Source organism: Myotis davidii, unplaced genomic scaffold (assembly GCF_000327345.1).
Source record: "Myotis davidii unplaced genomic scaffold, ASM32734v1 scaffold73, whole genome shotgun sequence".
Lineage (NCBI taxonomy): Eukaryota > Metazoa > Chordata > Mammalia > Chiroptera > Vespertilionidae > Myotis > Myotis davidii.
Genome location: NW_006286675.1, coordinates 8064855 through 8086009, shown reverse-complemented (window position 1 = coordinate 8086009; position 21155 = coordinate 8064855). Strand labels below are relative to the sequence as shown.

General features: G+C 45.5%; 1 protein-coding gene across 1 annotated transcript in view; it reads left to right on the top strand.

Annotated features, from left to right (window-relative positions):
• Positions 1-20089: 20089 nt before the first annotated feature.
• The window catches only part of PLEKHA7 (pleckstrin homology domain containing A7), an 89397-nt gene continuing 88331 nt past the window's right edge, over positions 20090-21155 (top strand). Inside the window, exon 1 of the mRNA XM_015560348.1 lies at positions 20090-20271. The gene's annotated coding sequence lies outside the window, so the exon portion shown is untranslated. The remainder of the gene's footprint in view (positions 20272-21155) is intronic.

Sequence of the window (21155 nt, the reverse complement as noted above, 5' to 3'; positions counted from 1 at the left end):
GAGGGGGAACTGAGATTCAAACCCCTCCAATGTATGAAGCTTACGTAGGTTTGTTCACTCTGAACCCCACCAGCCAGCTTCTCCTCTCCAGCCTAAGTCGGTGCTCCAAGGGCCTGGTGTTGGTCAGGTGGCCAGTTTGAACTTCTAGGGCTGTCTCAACTGGGCAGCACCCGGCTTGCGAGGCCACCACCTGCCCCTGGGCATTTCCTCTCAGGCTGTGCCAAGAGCCTGAATGAGAAGAGCTGTCCCTGACTCAAGGCATGTGGAGGTCTCCTGTCAAGGGACGCACGGCCTTGAGAGACGAAGGCCTGGATTTTGCGTGGGTCCCTTAACCTTCTGGAGCCTCATTATCCTCGGCTGTAAAGTGGAGGAGATTCCTGCCTCACATTTTCTTCTTCCCCTGCTAGTGTTAAATGAAACGCTCCATATGGAAAGTGTTTGCAAACTCTGAGGTGAGGTGGGACGTGGGACGAATGATCACCCAGTGCCCAATCCATCACCATCATGATTCCAGAGGAGGAGGAGGAGTGGGCGCCTGGGGAATGGAAGACAGGGACAGTTGGAAAAAGAAGCCATCTCCCTTGCCAGTCATTTCAAAGGCCTCTCACTCAGCCTTTCACCTTCGTGCAGCACTCTGACACCATGGGTGGGTGTGTGGGGGTGTTTCTGCGTCCCTCTCCTCTCTGGAGGAAGGCTCCCAGGCACTGATGGGGAGTGAGGGGCTCCTGCAGGTCCTGGCTGCAGCCAGTCGCCAGAGAGCCCACCCTGCTGCTCCCTGGGCCTCTGCAGCCAAGCAGGCTGCTGAGGGGATGGAGTAGGGGGACACTCAGGTTGTTTAAAGGGAAGGTGCTAATACAGTAGATACTTTGGGTTATGGTGATTTTGAGGAAAGCATAGAATTGTTAAAGTTATTTTTTTCATCCTGAAGTATAACTACATTACATCAAATGGATAGCCCTGGCCAGTTTCTCTCAGTGGTTAGAGCATCCAGCTCGCTGACTGAAGGGTCTCTGGTTCGATTACGTGTCAAGGGCATGTACCTCAGTTGCAGGTTTGCTTCCTGCCCCCTGGTGGCAACCAGTCGATGTGTCTCTCTCACATCGATGTTTCTTTCTCTCTCTCTCTCTACCTCCTCCCTCCCTTTCACTCTCTCAATATCCTCAGGTGAGGATTAAAAAAAATCAGATAATAGATAAGGGGAGAAAAGTACCCATATATATTTCACCTTAAAATATTTTTTCTGGACTTTTGGGGGAAGGTAGGAGAATATTAATTTTCATTTATCTTTTTTAAAAAATATATATTTTATTGATTTTTTTACAGAGAGGAAGGGAGAAGGATAGAGAGTTAGAAACATCGATCAGCTGCCTCCTGCATGCCCCCTACTGGGGATGTGTCCGCAACCAAGGTACATGCCCTTGACCAGAATCGAACCTGGGACCTTTCAGTCTGCAGACTGACGCTCTATCCACTGAGCCAAACCGGTTAGGGCTAATTTTCATTTATCTTAAATAGATAGACATGGCATAGCACAAATTTGACAAGATACAAAGCAATGAAAATTAAGTCTTTTTACAGAGCACTCTTTTATTCATAGTGTACATATGATTTTGACTCGCTCATTTAACATTACATTATCTTCATATGTCTAAACATTTCTGATTCTTTCCGATTTTAAAGATTCTTAAAAATTTTTGCAAGCAATATATGCAAAATATATTTATGAATTTTCTAACAAATAATGGACAGTATGCCATATTGATAACAGTGGTGGTGTGTTTATAGGTGATTTAAAAAAACATTTTTAATGTTTTGTATTTTCTTGAATGTTGTTAAATGAACAGGAATATTCAGAGAAGTATGCAGAGGAGATATCATCCATAGCTTAGGATTAACATTTTGGCCTATTTTTATTCTGTATTCATGCTTTGCATTTTATAAATATAGTCAGATTATGTTTTATATCAGCGTGGGTCCTGCTTGGTTTTCATCTGACGTAAGCATTTATTAAGCTTAGGTCCTCTATAAACTTTGTTTTTAATGGCAATACCATATTCTATCAAATGGAAACATTACATTTTGTTTAACCATTCCCTTTCATTGGTTACATTATAATGAGGTATTTTTCTAGTGCTTTACTGTTAAAATAATGCCAAATGAATAGCTCAGGAAACACAGCAGTTAGAAGTGTTGACCCTGAAAAGGTCAGTCTGGGGCTTTGAGGGGCTTGTATACCCAGTGGGTGCGTACACAACAGGTGCTCAGCAGTTGCTTGTGCTTAGTGAATGAGGGGACATGAGTGGGTGTTCTGTAAATTATTTCAATGAATGATAACATGAAAGAATAAAGTATTTTAAGGCAATGAAGGGCTGTCAAGAGAGACCCCGCAAAATGGACTGCAAAATTCAAACCTGTCATACCGTGACCGCCTCAAGGTCTTCGAGAGGATTCTGCAATTCCGGTCGTGCCCATTTGTCCAGCAGGCGTGAGGAGCTTGCTCTGTCTTCGCGCCACGTTGAAGGATCAAGTGGCGGTGATGCTTTTTCAGTCTCTGAAGGGAGGGAGCTGGCAAGAAGGACAAGGCCTGAAGGATGGTTTGTTGTCTGACTGCGTGCCCACTCCAAGTGGCTGCTGAAACCAAATCAATTTGTGGAAGGCCGCTGGGGTTTTCTTGGCTTGACTCTCTCTTCCGGAATTGAATAGGAAAATAGAATTTCTCCGAAATTGTCTCTTTTTATTTGTGCCTGCAGCACTCTGTAATTTGGAGCTTGTCAGAACAGCCCGTCTTGATTTTGAATTTGGAACCATTGACTCCCCCTTTCTCTCCACTGTGAGCTATTTATATGCCAAAAAGCATAAGTGGAGGCCTTTTCACCCTCTCACTGTGAATTCAAGAAATAAATAAAGTCAAGCAGCATTCTCTAGAATCTATAATCCCTGAGTGTTGGCAACAAAGAAAGGAAAGATATTCTAATGTAGATGGCTAGGCAGCGAGAGAGGCTCCGCTGCTGGGTCCTAGTGCTGTTTTACCTTTTCCAGGATCCTCTGGGAAGGGGGGCCTCTTTCACCTTGCTGAGCCCGTGTATCCCAAACACATTCTGTTTGCCCATTCATTCCATCCATTCACTCATTCATTCCGCTTGGTTCACCTCAGTTATTGCTCTCCTAATGTTCTATATCATAGAGTGTCCAAGGCCATAGTGATAACTTAGCTGTGACTAAGACTTCTTCATTCCTGTTTCAGCCAGGGCTCAATGGCAGTAATGAGACACTGGCTATTCTAAACAGAAACGGATTTACTGCAGAGAACCAGTGCTTAATCATTGGAAGGGTGGAGGAGCAGGGTCCAAACTGGCCTTGGGCAGTGACCCCTAAAACAGGACTCTGAAAATGATCCACTGGTAATTTTGTTTTTGTTTTTTTCCTTTTTTTGTATTCCCCTTGCCTCCTGCTCCCAGCTTCTCTGCCCCAGATCTTAGACTCTCTCCTTATGGGATAGAACTGTTTCAAAGAATTCATGGATTGTAAAGTGTTAATGTTCGAGAGTGTTGTTAGTAATAGCTGTCACTTGCTGACCCTTGACTGAGTGCCCGCTGTGTGCTAAGTCCTTTATATGCCTATCGAAATTCTTAAATCCTCTGTGAGGTAGTTGCATTATTGCTGCATTGCAGATAAGAAACTTGAAGTTAATAAAAGTTAACTGACTTATCCATGATACGTCAGCTAATACGTAGCATTTGAATTCAGACAGGATTCCTGTACAGAGGTACTTGCAGTTTAAAAGAAAAGCTGGGCCAATAAGCCGATGAAAAGATGCTCAACATCAGTAGCCATCGAGGAAATGCAAATCAAACCCATAATGAGATACCACTCCACACCCACTAGGATGTTCATATCCAAAAAGACAGATAATTAAAAAGTGCTGGTAAGGGTGTGGGTGGAGAAACTGGAACTAGGTAGTAATACATGCTGGTGAGAATGTGCAGCCACTTTGGGAACCAGTTTGCAGGTCCTCAGAAGGTTAAACGTAGTTAGCATATGACTCATGAATTCTACTCCTGGATATTATACCCAAGAGGAAAGCAAACATATCCACTGAAAACTCATGAATGTTCATAGCAGCAGCATTCATAATACTATCCCCAAAGTGGAAATTACCAACTGATAAGTAGATAAGTAAAATGTGGTATATCTGTACAATGGAATATTACTTGGTGATAAATGGAATATTACTTGGAATACTGATACATACTACAAGGATGAACCTTGAAAACATTATGCTAAATGAAAAAAGCCAATTACAAGAGATGACATAGTGTGTGATTCCATTTATATGAAAGGTCCAAGATAGGGAAATCTGTAGAGGTAGAAAGTAGATTAGCGGTTGCCTAGGCCCGTGGTCGGCAAACTGCGACTCGCGAGCTACATGTGGCTCTTTGGCCCCTGGAGTGTGGCTCTTCCTAAGCCTTAGGAGAACCCTAATTCAGTTAATAACAATGTACCTACCTATATAGTTTAAGTTTAAAAAATTTGGCTCTCAAAAGAAATTTCAGTCGTTGTACTGTTGATATTTGGCTCTGTTGACTAATGAGTTTGCCGACCACTGGCCCTAGGCTGAAGGAGGGGTGGGAAATGATGACTAAAGGTGTGTGTCTTTGTTTGTTTTTTATAGGGTGATGAAAATGTTCTAAAATTGATTGGGGTTATGGTTGCACAAGTGTGACTAAGCCATTGTATTATACACTTTAAGTGGGTGAATTTTTTGACATATGAACTATGTCTCAAAGGTGAAAGAGAGAGAGAGAGAGAGAGACAGAGACAGAGACAGAGAGACAGAGATAGAGACAGAGACAGAGAGAGAAAGCAGGCTGGGCGGGACAGTACTTACCCAAATAAATGAATTGTTAATGGGGGAATTTAGGGAATAGTAGATAAATCCCATACAACTCTTATCCTCACTAGAACTGACTGGAAAAAAATGTATTTAGCACAAAATTAAGTATTTAGGTCCCAGTTGACTGTCTGGTCGGTGGACCTAGATCCGATTATTTTTTCTCAGCCATCTAATTTTCTAGGTTTTTCTATTTTTCTCTAAGGGGTATGTTTACTTTTTATATGTAGGGAACCGAAGGTAAACTATGTCATAAAATACATATTCCATTGGGTTAATCAAAAAGAACTTAATGAATTCCATATGTTGTGCCCCTGGAACTAGTTTGAAATTCTTTTCTAGATAAAAAATTTTAGGGGGGGAAAAGCGAGAGGCATCACAAGTGTTTGTCCCTGAACTGAGCTGGTGTCAGAGTCCAGCTACTCCTGGAAGCCTCCTGCCTTTCACCCTCTTGTTTCTTTCCTGCCCTTTGAATCTGTCCAGGGACCACCAGTTGTGACTGATCACAGTGTTGTGCACAGTTTTGCACTCAGCTTTATTTACATGGAAAAGATGATTGGAGGTGGGTGGGTGGTGATGGATAGTTATGTTAAATTGAATGTGAATAAAAGAAGAAATGTAGAGGGCTGACTGTGCCCTCAGGTAATTTGTCCCATTTTATTTACCCAAGAATAATTGCCGATGCCAGCATTTCATGGTCTACTTGTAACCCAGTAAAACACCTCATGGAAGTTACAAGCCCTTCGCAGAACGGGAATTCATGGGAGCCCCCTGCTTTCCACTTGAGCCAAAGGCTGGCTGGACCATATGTATGTGTGTGTGTGTGTGTGTGTGTGTGTGTTTTGTTTTTTAACAGGATTTGTGGATCAGCACAGTTAAATTTATTGAGCTCTGACTATATGCTTGAGCGCAGAATTTGCTGTCAAGCAATTAGAGTAAAGCTGAGGATTTACATCTGTGAGAGGCTTAAATGTGGGAAGTTCTTTCCCCATTACACATTAGGTTGGCAACTTGGAGCATGACCTGGATTTCTCATGCTGCAAGTGGCAAGCTCTGGCCTCTGGGGCCTTCCTGCTTACTGTGCACGTGTGCGTGTCTGAAAGTAAGGCTCAGGTGCTTTCCAGGTAAAAGGGGGTGTGGGGAGTGAGGGCAGGAGGAACAGGTCTACTAGGTGCTGCCCTCTACCCTCCACTCACCCCAGTGAGCCTGCCAGCACTTTCCTGGACACTGCTGGCGCCCGGGCGCTCTGTTCCCCGGCTGAAGTCTGGGGCTGCTAGGAGCAGACCTAGAACAGCTCACAAGTGTGGTATAAAGCGAAATCCCAGAGAACAAGGTTCTTCACCACTTACACGCTCTTTGCCTTTGGACAAATCACTTATCCTTTTCAAGGTTTTCCCAGTCTTTAACAGAAATAATGCTACCGACCTTACATGCTCATGGTGAATGTTAAATGAAAATCTTATGAAAAGCACATTGCACAGTGCCTGAGACACATTAGGCTTTTGATAAAGATTGTTACCTCTCTCCCAGCTCACTTTTCTTCTCCGCCTCCCCTTCCTATACTGCGGTGGTAGAGAAACTCATCCAGTTTTCTTCAACTCTAGTCTGAGGCCACCTGTCGGTATTTTTATTGAAATATTATCTCTCCACTTACCTATTTTTGTGCTAAATTTTAGTCTGTATTGACCACATTACTCCAAAATAAACCCATTGAAACAAAAGCATTATTTAATCTAGAATGACACTTTCTACAATGATGAAATGCTCTTGGCTATTTTTGTCCCTTTGCTCTTAAACTTAGATTTCAAGAGTGGTTTGCCAGATCCACACAAAAATCCTGTGAGATATCGATAGTTTTCACATTGAATTTATAGGTTAATTTAGGGAAGAATCAACATCTTTATGACAGTGGGGTTTTCTAACTCTCCTTTCACTTAGGCCAGTGGTCGGCAAACTGTGGCTCGCGAGCCACATGTGGCTCTTTGGCCCCTTGAGTGTGGCTCTTCCACAAAATACCACATGCGGGCGCACACGTACAGTGCGATTGAAACTTCGTGGCCCATGCGCAGAAGTCGGTATTTTGTGGAAGATCCACACTCAAGGGGCCAAAGAACCGCAGTTTGCCGACCACTGACTTAGGCCTTTAAAATATTTTTCAGTAAAGCCGTATTTTTCTCCATAAAAGTCCTATCAGAAGTTTATACAGAGCAAAGTGACCGACACGTATCTGGATTTAGAATATTGGTTGGGTGGCCATGAGGATGGTGAACTAGAGAGAATGGTTCTCAACCTGTGGGTCAAAGACAATGAAAATACATCCTGCATATCAGATATTTACATTATGATTCATAACAGTCGCAAAATTACAGTTATGAAGTAGCAACGAAAATAATTTTATGGTTGGGGGTCACCACAACATGAGGAACTATATTAAAGAGTCACGGCATTAGGAAGGTTGAGAACCACTGGTAGACACAAGGAAGTCAGTTGGGAGCTGTTGGAATAGTCCAGGTGGTTGAGATGAAAGCTTGAATTTAGGACTCTGAGAAGGGAGAGCGGCCAGCACATGCCAGAGACATTTCCTGGGAAGAATGCACAAGGCCCTCCTCATTCTTTCAGGGCTAAATAAGGCAAAGTAATAATAATGCTTGCCACCATTTATTGATAGCAAAGTGTTGGCATGTTACGGCCATCACTGCTTCTCCTTGGCAATGCTCCCAAGTAGGCATTAGTACTTCTCTCCTCCAGATGAGGAAACTAAAGCTCAGAGAGGTTAAGTAACTAACCCAAAGTCACCCAGGGAAACAAAGCATGTGTTCTAATCTAAATCTGCCTCTGCCCAAAGGCCACTGAGCCCTCGTGGAATCTTGAGTTGTCTCAGAATTTATTGGAAGCACTTTATAAAAACGTGTCAGACCTTTTGAATTTTATGACTGAAAGAAAAATGACTAAAATCCTCTTCTCAGTCAGAAAATTACATTAGAGTGTTTACCTGGTTTTATAATATTTGATAAAAGATCTAGACAAATGTAAATTTATGAGATCTATAAAATTGGAGTTTTTGAGGGCAGGAGGCTGGGCTTTGGGAAGATGGGGGCAGATCATGTGAGTCTGGAAAGACGCAAGAAGTATATTTGAATTCTGAAAGTGTTCCTGGTCATGTATTTCTGGGTAACATTTTGTTGATGTTTTTCTTCCATTGGTCAGAAAAAAAAAAAAAAAAGAATGACCTTAATTAAAATTTCTATTGTCTTTGCCATGGAGGAAGGAAGCCTTTTGGTGGTTGTCATGGTGATATCTCCATGACACTGCTGAAGTGGGTAGTGATTGCCCTCAGAGCCCTGGAACGAGCATTTATCATTTTCCTCTCCCAGTAAGAGGTTTGCAGAACCAAACTGCACGTTTCCTTAATCACCTTTGAAATTCCCATTTGAGCCAAATGTGCGTGTGCACAAGGCAGTGCGCTCCACTGCAGCCTCGGTTAGAGTTCTGAAGTCTGAAACCCCATTTCTAATTGCTTTATGTTCCTGGAGCAAAATGGCATATGCGAGGTGCTCATGAAAACTCTGGGAAAGTAATTAGGAACTAGCAGCCTTTCAGGTGGCACTGCGGGACAGCTGGGAGGCCTCCGCCCGCTCACAGCTCTCCTGCCCCCCTCCTGGCCACTCAGAAGGCCACTCAGAAGTCTTGGCTGACGCACCTTCTCTGCGAGCAGCCCATTTAAAGTGACTGGCACTTAACGCATGGCCACTTTAAATGCTACCACTTACCTCCAGTCCTCCGCTGTTTCTCCCTGCACCCAGCCGGCACGCTGGAGGTTATCATGCTGCATGCAGGCAGAGAGCGGCTGTTTCCAGTAGTAAAACCAGGCTCTTTTGTTGGCTTTGGGGTACTGCATGGTATGACTGGGGTGAAGGAAGGGTAGATGATGGGGGATGAATGATGTTATGCAACTGGGTAATGTGCATGGGTTTTTAAGTTACCCCCACTCTACCTCCACCCAGGCCCAAAGAGCACAGGACAGTGACACCCCTCTTCCCCAGTGGTGCTGTGCAGCTGCATAATGTGGATGGGTTTGCAGAGCTCAGATTTTACAGGCGAGGTTACCCCGGGGTCTACAGAAGGCAGGCTTATGACACCTCCCACACCCAACTGAATATCTGTTCTATAACCTTTCGTGTAAAGTGATGTTATGGCAATAGGCAAAGAATTTGCCTTCGGAGAACCTGGTTTCAACTGTGGCTCCGCCCCTTAGCCAGCCATGTGAACCTGGACAAGAACTTAACCTCTTGGATCCTTGGTTTCCTCTTCTGTAAATTGGAAATAATGACAGTAACTACCTCTCCAGGTCATTATACCGCAGGAGAGGCTGCTTTGTCAGCTGTAAATTCTAATACACTGGCTATTTTTCAAGCTCATATTGTATACTTGGCACAGTGCTAGAGAGTCAGAGCTGACAGAGCGGTAGGGCAAGCAGGACAGTCAGAATAAGATGGTCAATGTTGTGATCCCAATGGGCACCAGCAGGCACTTAACTCCACCTCACGTCTAGGAAGGCTTCCCGGAGGAGGTGATCCTCGCACTGAGTCTTGAAAGATAGAAGTTAGTCAGAGAGACAGGGAGACAGCCTTCAAGAAAATAGAGCAGTGTGTGCACAGACACTGAGGTACCACCAGGGGTATCCATGAGAGAGAGGTGAGCCGTGAGGCAGGGAACAGATAAAGGGTGGTGTTTGCCTTTATCCAGAAAGTGGGGGGATCTCTTGGATGATTTTAAGGCAAGGAGTCACAGTTTGTAGGTTTAGGGATATTACAGGTATTGTGTGGAGGACTGTTGAAAGTTAATCGGGAATAGGTGGCGAGTGGGTACAGGGAAAGGATGGCAACCTAGAGGCCACTGCAGTCCTCCAGTGAGCGTGGGGGTGCCGTGCGGGTGGAGAGGGTGGGCTGCATTGGTGATATAGAGGTAGAGTTGGCTGGTTTCAGCGACTGATAGGGACTGAGGGAAAGCGATAGGATGTCTTCCAGCATTTGGGGAGGGACAGGTTTTCACTGTGCAGGACAGTGCCGTTTAGCAGCTGGGGCCCCTGCCCACTAAATGTGCCCCTCGTCATTGTGACAACAAAAATACCACTGCTCTTTGTCCGAATGCCCCTGGTTGAAAATCACTAGATGGTGGTTTTAGGAAGTGGGGAATGAAGGAGGAAAAGGGACGGGAAGGGTTCCATTTTGCAGTATGTTGATGTAGTGGCCCTAAGTGTCCTGTAGGCCGTTGGATGTAGGAATTCAGGGCCCGAGAGTGGACAGCGCAGGACATACAGCTCAGGGGCCATCACCAGGGCAGTGTGTGAGCTGGGAAGGACCTGAGCTTTCCCAGGGAGGGTCTTTAGCACGAGAAGGGGCAGGACCATCATGCACGTACGTACCTTGTTTCATCTGGAGAGCTGGGGAGCGCTGATGGAATTCTAGGGCCGTTTTATAGGGAAGGGGAAAGTGAAATGCTGCAAGAGCAAGTGACTTTTCCAGGTTTTTCTTTCAGTCAGTTTTGGCCAAGTCTGTCCTTGGCCCAGCCAGTGCCCAGATGAGTCTGGGAGGGGTGGGTTTTGCCTCTTTTATTTAGTTGAGGGCTCTTTAATGTCTTGCTTTGTGGCCAGGAGGACCAAGTGTCTCCGTGACGGGGCGGTTACCATCCCTGCCTCACCTTGGGTTTAGCAGTCTTTGTGCCTCAGTAAGGAGGCATCTCACAATTTGCTTTATCCCCTGCAATGGCAGATTTTCCCTTGGCGCCCTCTGTGTTCTTGGTTCACTGATTAATAGGCACTTGAGGATTTGCAGGGAAGCGTTTAACATGCATCAGATACCATCACTAGCGGAGAAGGTGATTCACTGAGCTCGCTGCTGCCTGCATCCCTCCCCGGTGATACTGTTTGACATTGGGGAGTTGACTCTGGATCTGGAAAAGTGTAGTTTAAATGTGTGATTCAGAATCAGAGACTGTGGCTGTCTGCAAAGTAGTGGGTGCGCGGAGAGGTGGATGGTGAGGAGCCAAGGAGCTTTGTGCTTTGATTTCCTTTAGTTTCTTCAAAAGTGAGAGTAGCTCTGGGTTAAAGGTCACCAGCAAGTTCTGGGCTCTAACCTTCAGGCTTCCAGCGAGTACCCACACCGGGGAGCTGTGACCTCCAGACAGGGATGTGGAAGGCTGGTGATTTATTTTCAGCACATGAAAACTCTAATAATCTAAAGAACGGCTCCTTCTAGGAAGCCCTTACCCCAGCTGTGGGCAAACTACGGCCCACAGGCCAGATCCGGCCCGTTTGAAATGAATAAAACTAAAAAAAAAAAAGGCCGTACCCTTTTATGTAATGATGTTTACTTTGAATTTATATTAGTTCACACAAACACTCCATCCATGCTTTTGTTCCGGCCCTCCAGTCCAGTTTAAGAACCCACTGTGGCCCTCGAGTCAAAAAGTTTGCCCACCCCTGCTACCCTGTACCAAAGTTTCCTTCTTGCCTTGGAAATACAGTTTTGCCGTGTTACCTGCATGGGGAATATTTCAACCTTTGTCTCCAATTCTGGAGTCAGGTCTGAATCCTGGCTCTGCCCCCACCGAGCTGTGTAATCTTGCACAAGCCCTGTAATATTTCTCATCCTCAGCTTCCTCATCTGTGAAATGAAGATAATAGTACTTACCCCTCTGGGACAAAACAAGGCAGGAGACAATGCCCGCCGAGTGTCTGGAGTATGATAGGGTGTGCTCACTGAAGTTACGGTTACAGATCTCTCTCTCTTATCTCACGTGGTTCTTTATCCATTACCCCTCCTTCCTCACACATTTTCACGAACTACCAGGAGTCTGGCACCCTGGCATGATGGGCACTCAATTTAGGATGGGAAGCGCTGGTAGGTTTTCTTTAGGGAGAGGGGACCTCGATTAGGACAGCTACCCTCATTGTTCACCTCCTCGATGCCAGGCAGCATTTAGAGGTCCTTCACAGAGCCCGCCCTGGCAGTGGAGCTCTGATTAGGACCCAGTCCTGCCTCCAAACCCACACTCTTCCTCCTCCTCTCACTTTGATGCCTTCCTCCTGCTCCGCCCCCTCTCCTGTCCTGCTTTGTCCCCCATCCAACCAAAACAAAAAGGAAAGAAATTCTGGACTAAAACCAGGCCGGTCCGTCAGGATATTGCGCCTGGGCTCGGTGGTTGCTCACTGGAAGGTCTGGGCACTCAGGGCCCTGCGGGCTAGGCACTTTCTTCCTGGTGTGCTCCTCAACCTGGGCTCCCTTCCGGAATGGGCATCTGTAGGAAATTGAGAAGGAAATGGGCTTGGGAGGGGGTTTCCGAAGTCATCTCACTTCACCCTTTACTAGAAGTGAGAGAGGCAGAGAGCGCCCCTCCCTGCCCGGATGTCCTCTCCCACCCCAGCACTGAGGGTGGGGTGGACCCCTTCCCAGGTCCTGAGGGATGCGGGGCCAGTGCCCCTGTGTGGTTGGTCGGTTAATATTGTTAGGATACCCTCAGCGGGGCTGTTGGGAAATAGCAGGTCCTGAGCGAGTGTGTGAGGAAGCAGCAGGGCTAGCATCCAGGCTGTGGGAGCAGCTGCAGGAGGCTCCTCCCCCTGGAATGTGGCTGGGCTGCTTTACCTCGCACACCCCACTGACAGCCCAATCTTTTCCAAACAAAGACCCTGAGCTTGAATTCCTCTCGCTGTCCCCCAGGCTCTGCCAGCGCTCGCCCTCAGATCTGCGTGCTGATACTTTACAGCACCGCCCGGTTTATGGAGTGAAGTGCTAAATGTCAGGATTTATGTGGGTCATTCTACACTGCACACCTGTGAGTGAGCGCATGCAGCCGACTTTGTGCCTGGTCTTGGTTTCCTCCTTCCATGACTGGTCGGACCTCAAGGCAGCACGGGGAAAGTTACTGGCTGTGGTCTCCCCGGTGGTTGGTACTAGAGAATGCCCCCCTCCCCTATCACCACTTTCTCAGCCCTACCAGTGTGCAGGTGACGTGGAGAAAATGAGCCTAGTCGAGCAGCTCCCCGTGTCAGAGCTGGAAGGGCTCCCTGTGCTCATCATCTCCAACCTTCTCCCATTTTACAGATGAGGGGACTGAGGCCCAGAGAGGGAAAGCCGCCTGTTTGCTTTCCAGTGGGCCTGGAATTGATACTGACCTGGAACAGATTAAATTCATGAAGTGCAGAGGAGACATCATGGTGCAAGAAAAGAGTTTGGCTTCTGGACTTGGATTCCAATGGGAATCCTAAATCCTTCAGAAATGTATGGCCTTGGACAAATGGCTTAACCCCTCTTACCCATGGTTCCCTCAGATGATAATCCCTCGCAGTGTTGAAGTGATGTTCGCGGTACTATGTGCAAGCACTTCAAGCAGTTACTCCCAATGGCAGGTACTCAGAAAATGGACCCAGTGGTTTGTTAATGGAGACTGGTCACACTGGACTATCAAAGCTGCGTGTCTAAAAGAAAAGGCTTCACATAGGTACTGTGTAAACTTCCTGCGAAAGGGCTTAAGGGACCTAACCCAGCCTCCACTATGGGGCTGACCACCTGCTCCTGCGGCCAGGTTCCTGGGATATGGGCATCGGTTCTAAGTCGTAGATCTGTACGGGGCTTTGTTTTGTTGTTTTCCCTCCAAAATATCTCCTAATACGGGGGTATTTCAGAAATCTCTTGACTCACTTAACTGCTAAATGGTGTGTTTCATGGCTTACTAGAATCACAGAGCAGACTTCAGGCCTGGGGTTTGTGTTCGTTCTTTAGCAACATCTTGCCAAATAGTTTTCTGGCCTGAGCTTGAAAACTTCCACCAACAGGAGGCAGCCAGCCAGTCTGATGTTCAGAGGCCACTCTGGCTGTGACATTGTCGACACATAATTCTTTGAAAGTGTCTCCCAGTGACTTGACCCACTGATTCTAGTTCTGCCATCTTGGACCTCAGGGAACAAGTCAAAGTTCTCTTCCTCGTGATAGCCCTTCTGAAATGATGACGGCGGTCATGCGCCCTGAGTCTTCAGGCCATGAAACTCCAGTTTTTTCCGTGACGAGGTTTGACCCATTGGTGCCCTTCACGGTCGGGGCTTGTCTCTCTTAGATGTGCTCCAGCTTCCACTCTGGCCTGCGGGTGTGGTCACCAGAGGTGAACACAGTATTTGGATGGGGTCTGATCAGTTCAAAATAGACCTTTTTTTTTTTTTAACCTCCCTTCTTTTGGACCTTATATTACTATTAAGTGAGTCCCAAGGTCCTACTGGCTTGGTGACAGCTTTTCTACACTTTTGACTAATTGGGTTTGTAATACATCAATGCCACTAAACTAATACAGATTCTATATCATTTCCTGGAGCTGCCATAACAAGCTACCACAAGCCTGGTGGTTTAAAACAATGGAAACGTGTCCTCTGATAGTTCTGGAGCCCAGAAGTCTGAAATTAAAGTGCTGGTCGGGTTGGCTCCTTTTGAAGCTCTGAGGGAGAGTCCATTCCATGCCCTTCTCTTTGTTTCTGGTAGTTTCTGGCAATTCTTGGGAGTCCTTGTCTTGTAGATGCACCTGTCTAGTCTTTGCCGCTCTCTTCAAATGGCCTTCTCCCCCATGCCACACGAATCCAGACCAACAGCCCTGGAATTCTGTGCAAGGTGTTTTGACTGGACAAAAAAAAAATTCCCGGCTCTAAAATATATTTTTCATGTTTGTTAGTGGAAATTAGTCACTGGGAAATGGATTTTGTTTAAGGCAGGAAATTAGTTTTAAAACAATGTATGATTTATTTCATGATACTTGTTTCCAGGAATTAGCATTAATTTATGGTTGGTAATAACTATGACTGTGAGCAATTCTCTAACCTCCCCAGACCTTGGTTTCCTCATCTGTAAAACAGAGATTGGGAGAGGTGAGCTCTGTGCCATTTTTAGCTCTGAAACTCTTAATCCTGTGGTTTCTGGAAAGCAAGGGTTACCCTTTCGATGAAAGGTCTCAAGTTGATGGCAGATCTCAAGTTGGCTTAATAAACTGAGAATTTATGCTCTTGCCTAAGAAAGCAGATTCTCATTCACGAATCTGAAAATCTGAAAAACTCTGTCCTTTTGTTGACCTTTGACAGGACATAGAGACTATGCTGTCGAACATCCCCCACCCTCTTGGTTACTTAGGCAGTGCAAGACACTAGTGATTGGCGTCTGGTTGGCTCTCAAATGTTGTTACATCAATGAATGAATACACTATGTCCTATGTCATTGTTGCGGGGGGTGGGGGGATAATACAATATCATTCAGGTCTGATCATCTGGTACTTGTGGGCTTTTTAAAGAATCTTCCTGAATACCTGTCACAAGCAGTTATTTTTAAAAGATGGTGTTGGTAGAAGACAGGGGTTGCCAACCCAGATGTCTGCACAGAAAAGCAGACTGTGTTTATGATCTCCAGTTTGTTTTGGAATGCGCAGCTCACTCTGTTTATCTTTTGTTTTCCCAATTCTGATTGAGATCGTGATGCAAAGAAATTTCTCTTCGGTAAGAAAATCAGAAAGGCAGGTGTGATGATAAATAGCATGAGGCATATACCCTCGCCAGTGGGAAGCAGTAGGGAGCGGCGGGGACTGAGGTGAACTGAAGGTGCCATTCCACCTCTCCTGGGGTCCCAGTGTTGCCACAGTTGTCATTTTTCCAAGATAAGCTGGATTTTTATATGAACTTTTCCTATTTTTAAACTTTGGCTCAAATAAAACTAATTTTGGGGACACCCCCTCTCCCCCAGGATATCAATTTGAAATCTCTGACACATGTTGGTGAAGATTAGTACCTGGGATGGGCTCCCAGGTCATCTCTCTCTGGTTGGTCTGGTCTGGGGGTCCTGGCAGAGCCGTGTGCGCAGGAGGCTGCTATGTTCATCCTTGCATTCAGACGTGGAAGAATCTAAGACATGTAAAGTAACAAGCAAGTGGTAGAATAATATATAGTTTTATTTTATTTAAATAATTTTTTTTAAAAAAGATGTATAGATAAAATTTTAAATGCATAAAAATTTCACAAGAAATGTAAAGGCATTGCCTCTGAGATGGACACTGAATTGGAGGCAAGAAAGGAGCTTCTGCTTTCTTAGATTGTGCCCTCCTATAGCACGTAGTGCTTCGTTTTGGGGAGGTAAAATGAAAAGAGTTGGTGGGGAGTGTTGCTGTGTGGAGAGTGTAAGCCTTCCATGCTGAGTGTAGAGGACAAAGAAAAGCAGAGCAGCCTGGGGTGATCGGGAAGGACCACTGGGAAGAGAAGGGGCCTTGAAGGCTGAGCAGAATTTTTAAATTATTTTTTTTTTATATTTTATTTATTGATTTTAGAGAGAAAGGGAGAGAGATAGAGAGATAGAAACATCGATGAGAGAGAAACATTGATCACCTACCTGCCTCCTGCATGCCCCCTACTGGGGACTGAGTCCACAACCCGGGCATGCACCCCCACAGAATCGAACTGGTGACCTCTTGGTTCATGGATCGACACTCAACCACTGAGCCACACTGGCTGGGCGGGCAGACTTCATTAGGAAAAAGGAAGGCAGGAGTCCAAGCCCAGAGGTAGGAAGGCAGGGTGAGTTGGGCACTCGTGAATAATTAAGTATGGCAGGAGCCAAGGGTATAGGGAGGTGGTGAGAGATAAGGAGGCTGTAGGAGCCAGAACGGGTGTGACGGAGACACTGGACTGGGAGCTGTGCCCCAGCATGACTGACTCGGCTGCAGGGACCAGGAAGTTTGGAGGCAGGACTGCAGGGCGGGAGCCTCTCACGTGGCCTCTTCTGGCTCCTGGGTAGCTGTCACCCCTTCCTGCTAGGGTGTTGCTTTGTGAACAAAGGTAATGCCTATACACCTGATGAGTAGTAAGCTCATGGCGCTTTCTGTTTCTCCACTCCCAGGCGTGTGGGCTTTGGAAGCTTCCGACCTCTGCTGGTGCAAAATGTGGTTCCTGTACCCCTGAAACCAGCACGTCTCCCCAGACATTTTGGAGGTTCTGTAGGGCAACTGGCCACTAGCTGAAGTGTAGTCACTATAAACCAGCCCACACTTTGGAGTCAGGCAGATCTGGGCATGAATTCTGACCTTGCCACTTACTGGTTCTGTGACCTTGGGAAGGCACTTGACTCCTTTGGGCCTCAATGCCTTCGTTTGTAAATGAAGGTAAAATGATATACCTTCTAGGGTTGTTGTAGCTAACAGATTGATACTCAGCAAGTAGGTGTGCCTATACTTTTCTATTATGACACCTCCTCTGATCTGTAGTTATGTATATTGATATTACAGGAGTGGGCAAAGGTAGGTTTACACTTGTTCATATGGAAAATAATACAATAAATAATAATACAAGAATATACTCTGATTTGCGTACTCACGACTGTAAACTTACTTTTGCCCACCCCTGTATTTATGTTCAATATGTAAAATACATATTTATTTGTTTCTATATATGGCCATGTCCGTCTAGTCCAGTGGTTCTCAACCTTGGCTGCACATTAGAACCACCTGGGAATCTTTTTAAAATCCTGATTTCTGGGCCTCATCCTCCGGAAATTCTGTCTCTTTGTTATGGGGTGGGACCACAACATTAGTAACAAAGAAACAGAATTTCCGGAGGATGAGGCCCAGAAATCAGGATTTTAAAAAGATTCCCAGGTGATTCTAATGTGCAGCCAAGGTTGAGAACCACTGGTCTAGTCTGGATTGTAAGTTCCTTTTCAGTGGGGATAATTATGTCCTAAACATTGTTTTACCCCAAAGAACTGAGTATTAAGCCCATAATAGGGCTGACTACATGTTGGACGAATGGAGTTTGTGTTCTCAACCCTACTCCAGTCTTTACAGCAGCGGACTTGTGATTGAGGAGGATGTGTCTGCAGGCTGGGGATATCTCCTCCGTGGCTAAAACAAGTGTTGTTCGGCTGACGTGTCAGGATGATGCGTGATCATTTTGCTATGGCAGATCTATATTTTGTGGCACTTGATGTTTCTATGTTTTGGGAGGACTTCTTTTAAAATGTATGAAATTGCACAAGGTATGCCAACACATTGCTAGGGCCCTTCCGGAGACCTTAGATGGGGCTTGTGAAAGTGAGGGGCCTTAGAACTTGAGCTTTATTAGTTTCACAGCAAGTCATCTGAGCATTTAGAGACTGGTAGAACATTCACTGCAGGCAGTGGTAGGAGTTATGAAGGATGTGGAGATTTCTAAAAGGGAAAAAAAATGCTGGTACAGGTTTTAGTAAACCTGTCATTCCAAGTAGGCTCAATAAAATTTGCCTGTATTGTTTTTTTCATTCAACAGATATTTATTGAGTACCTGCTGTGTGCCAGGCACTATGTAAGCACTGGAATGTAGCTGTGAAATCTGCGTGGTGCTTGCATTTAGACCAGGGGTGGGCAACCCCTGGCACGCCTGCCAAACATGGCACGCCAGTAACTTTTGCTGGCACACGAAACCCTCTCTTATAATCTTCCATTTACAATTTTTTTCTTAATATCGACTTTTATATTTTTCAGATAAATTCAGTGTAGGTGCATCTTAGATAAATAAATAATTTTACATATCAAGTTATCTTAAAGACCATAGACATGGATTGACGAGAGAGGGGAAGAGCAATTTCTATGCCTCTGCCTTAACTCTCCCTGCCTTCCTAGATCCGACCAGTGTTTTGGTTTCATTCACATATGCTTATGAATCTTTGTTCTCAGTGATGAATTTTGTTAAGTCTCATAAGAGGAGTAGCCTGATGGATGAAAGTAGTAGCTCGTGCATATCTCTGAAGGGCACGAAATATAAACCTGATATAAAATCTCTGTCATCAGTGATGCAGCAGCAAAAGTCCCACTGATAATATCAGAGTCATAAAGTTTTCTGTTGGACTATCATTGTACATGTATACATTAAAAAATAAATGTATTTTTCATCATCATATAAGGTGTTTTTGATGCTCGAATGAATTTTATTATTTCTTCAAGTTTCTTCACATACGTACACCTTAAGAGATATCAAGTAGGCGTAACATGTTCTCAGAAAATTAGGGTTGGCACGCAGAAGAATTTTGAGTCAGAGATTTTGTTGGTTTTGGCACGCACTCACAAAAAGGTTGCCCACCCCTGATCTAGACCTAGGTTGCAAAGAGCCACAGTGTTGATATTGGGCTGTGGGGATAAAGCCACAGGTAGTAAAGGCATTTTGGTTTCTTAGTTTCACTTCTGATCCCTCTCACTTTCTCCTTTTCAGGCCTTTTCTGGGAATGAGAGCCACAGGGTTAAATTGATGCTGATTGGACCTTAACCATCCCAAACAGTGACGAAAGAGCCATAGATTGTTACGAGGGGGAGTAGGTACAGTGGCTTTTAACTGCTCGACCCTTCCTGGCCCTCACTGTGTGAAATACAGGTTTCCCCTGCTCCCTGAAAGTAGAGCTTTCTTATGAAACCTTTTGTAAGATGAAATAGCGTAAAGCGAAGTAATTACCATTAATTTATGTGGAAAATTTTTGGAATGTTCCAACACTCCCCCAAAAACTTATCAAATTATACCAAATAACTCATAAAACCTAAAATAGCACTACCATATAGTAAAAGCAGTAATGCACAATATAAGTCGAGATAAAGCAGAGGCTCTCACTTGGGGCGCGTGCTGCCTTTGCAACAGCTCCCTGCAAAACAAATGCTGAACGCTATTTTTGCTTCTCACCTTTTTTCCGTAGAAGCGAACATCCTCTTTGGATTTCTTTCAGTTAGCAAAAACAGGTACTCATTAATGTCGGTCTTTCGTGAAAGTGAGAGGTGTAACTTGACCTTTCGAAAAGGGGGCTACAGTGATATGGGAGCCATCATTTCTCCATCAAAGGCTCTGCCGTGGAGTCGATTTCAGCCAGTGTGGCAGAACAGAGCAATTCCTTCCGACTCCAGAGCTTGTTAGGGTAGGGTGTTTCTTATGTCCTATTTCTAGAGGGACAGCCAGCCCGAGCCTCAAAGAACAGAAGAATCAAGGCTGGAGACACACAGCACCTGCCTCACAGTTCACCCCCAGCAGCGCTCCGCTGGGCCACGGCGGGGTGGTGACTCAGAGCTGGAACTGTGTTCCTGCACCGTTGCCAGATTTTGCATCAGGGGCGGGGAGGAAATAGAATGAATGAGTAGGAGCAAGTGGCTGCTAGATTTGTAACACCTTGGGAGGCAGCTGCTCCAGAACCGAAATCGAAAGCAAGCAGGTGGACTGGGAGCTCGCGCTTTACCTCTGCAGATGCCCAGGTCCTCCCCCCACGTCTGACCTGGACTGGGGTTTTCATCAGGCCAACATGACGCTCAAGGAGAGAGTGTGTCTGCTGCCTTCCCCGGCGAGAACAGGAGAGCAGGTTAGTCCTGTCCTGGTTTCTTCAGGATTCGGTTTGCTGCGATGTAGTCCGATTCATGAAAACCCAAGTCATGACGGAAAGAAAGGGAGTTTTCTGTGGCTTTAGTTGGGAGTGCCTGCAGTTAAAAAACAATACTCTGTTTTAATTGGGAATAAGTAGGACAAAAGTATCATTAGCTGCACCTCCCTGATGTCGTTACAAAGGATATTCTGTTGGGAAGGACAGCTGCCCGCCTGCTTCCTTTGTGTTTTCACGTATGTGCAGTGCTGTCACATCTCGGTCTGTGGCTCCGGCAGGAGCCTGAGATGAACCTCAGCACCTTCAGACGTTGTAGCTAGAAGACCGCCTGGTCCAGCCTTCTCACTTTACACTTAGCGAACCTCACTTACTGAAGAGTATTAAACAGAAGCATAAAATTGGGTGTTCTCTGAGATCGAACATGCTTCCTGTGCAGTTTTAAAACTTCTCTAGGGTGTGCGTTTCTAGCTGAGCACAGCCTGGTGGAAGGCTTTTCTTCTTCGGCCACACTTTCCGAACCATGGGCCTCAACCCAGCGAGGGACAGACGTGTGGCTGAAGGAAGGCGCCTCTTGATCTTAAACTACTTTGCCTGGCAGGCGAGTTCTTTAAATAGAAGTTTAAACAGGAGGCTTGGGTTGTGCCTTAACTCAAAAGGAAGAATGTGTTCTTGAGCTGCTGTTCTGTGGAGGGCTAATGATACTGGAGCTGGCAGCGTGGAAGCAGATAAAACAACTCGATTAGAGAAGAGTTTCAGAGCTAGCACAAGAAAAATCTAACAGGCACTGAAGATTGAGTGTTTGCTGTAGGCCAGACACATTATCGGCACTCTTCACAACAATCTTGTCAGGTTGCAGTGGTCTTCTC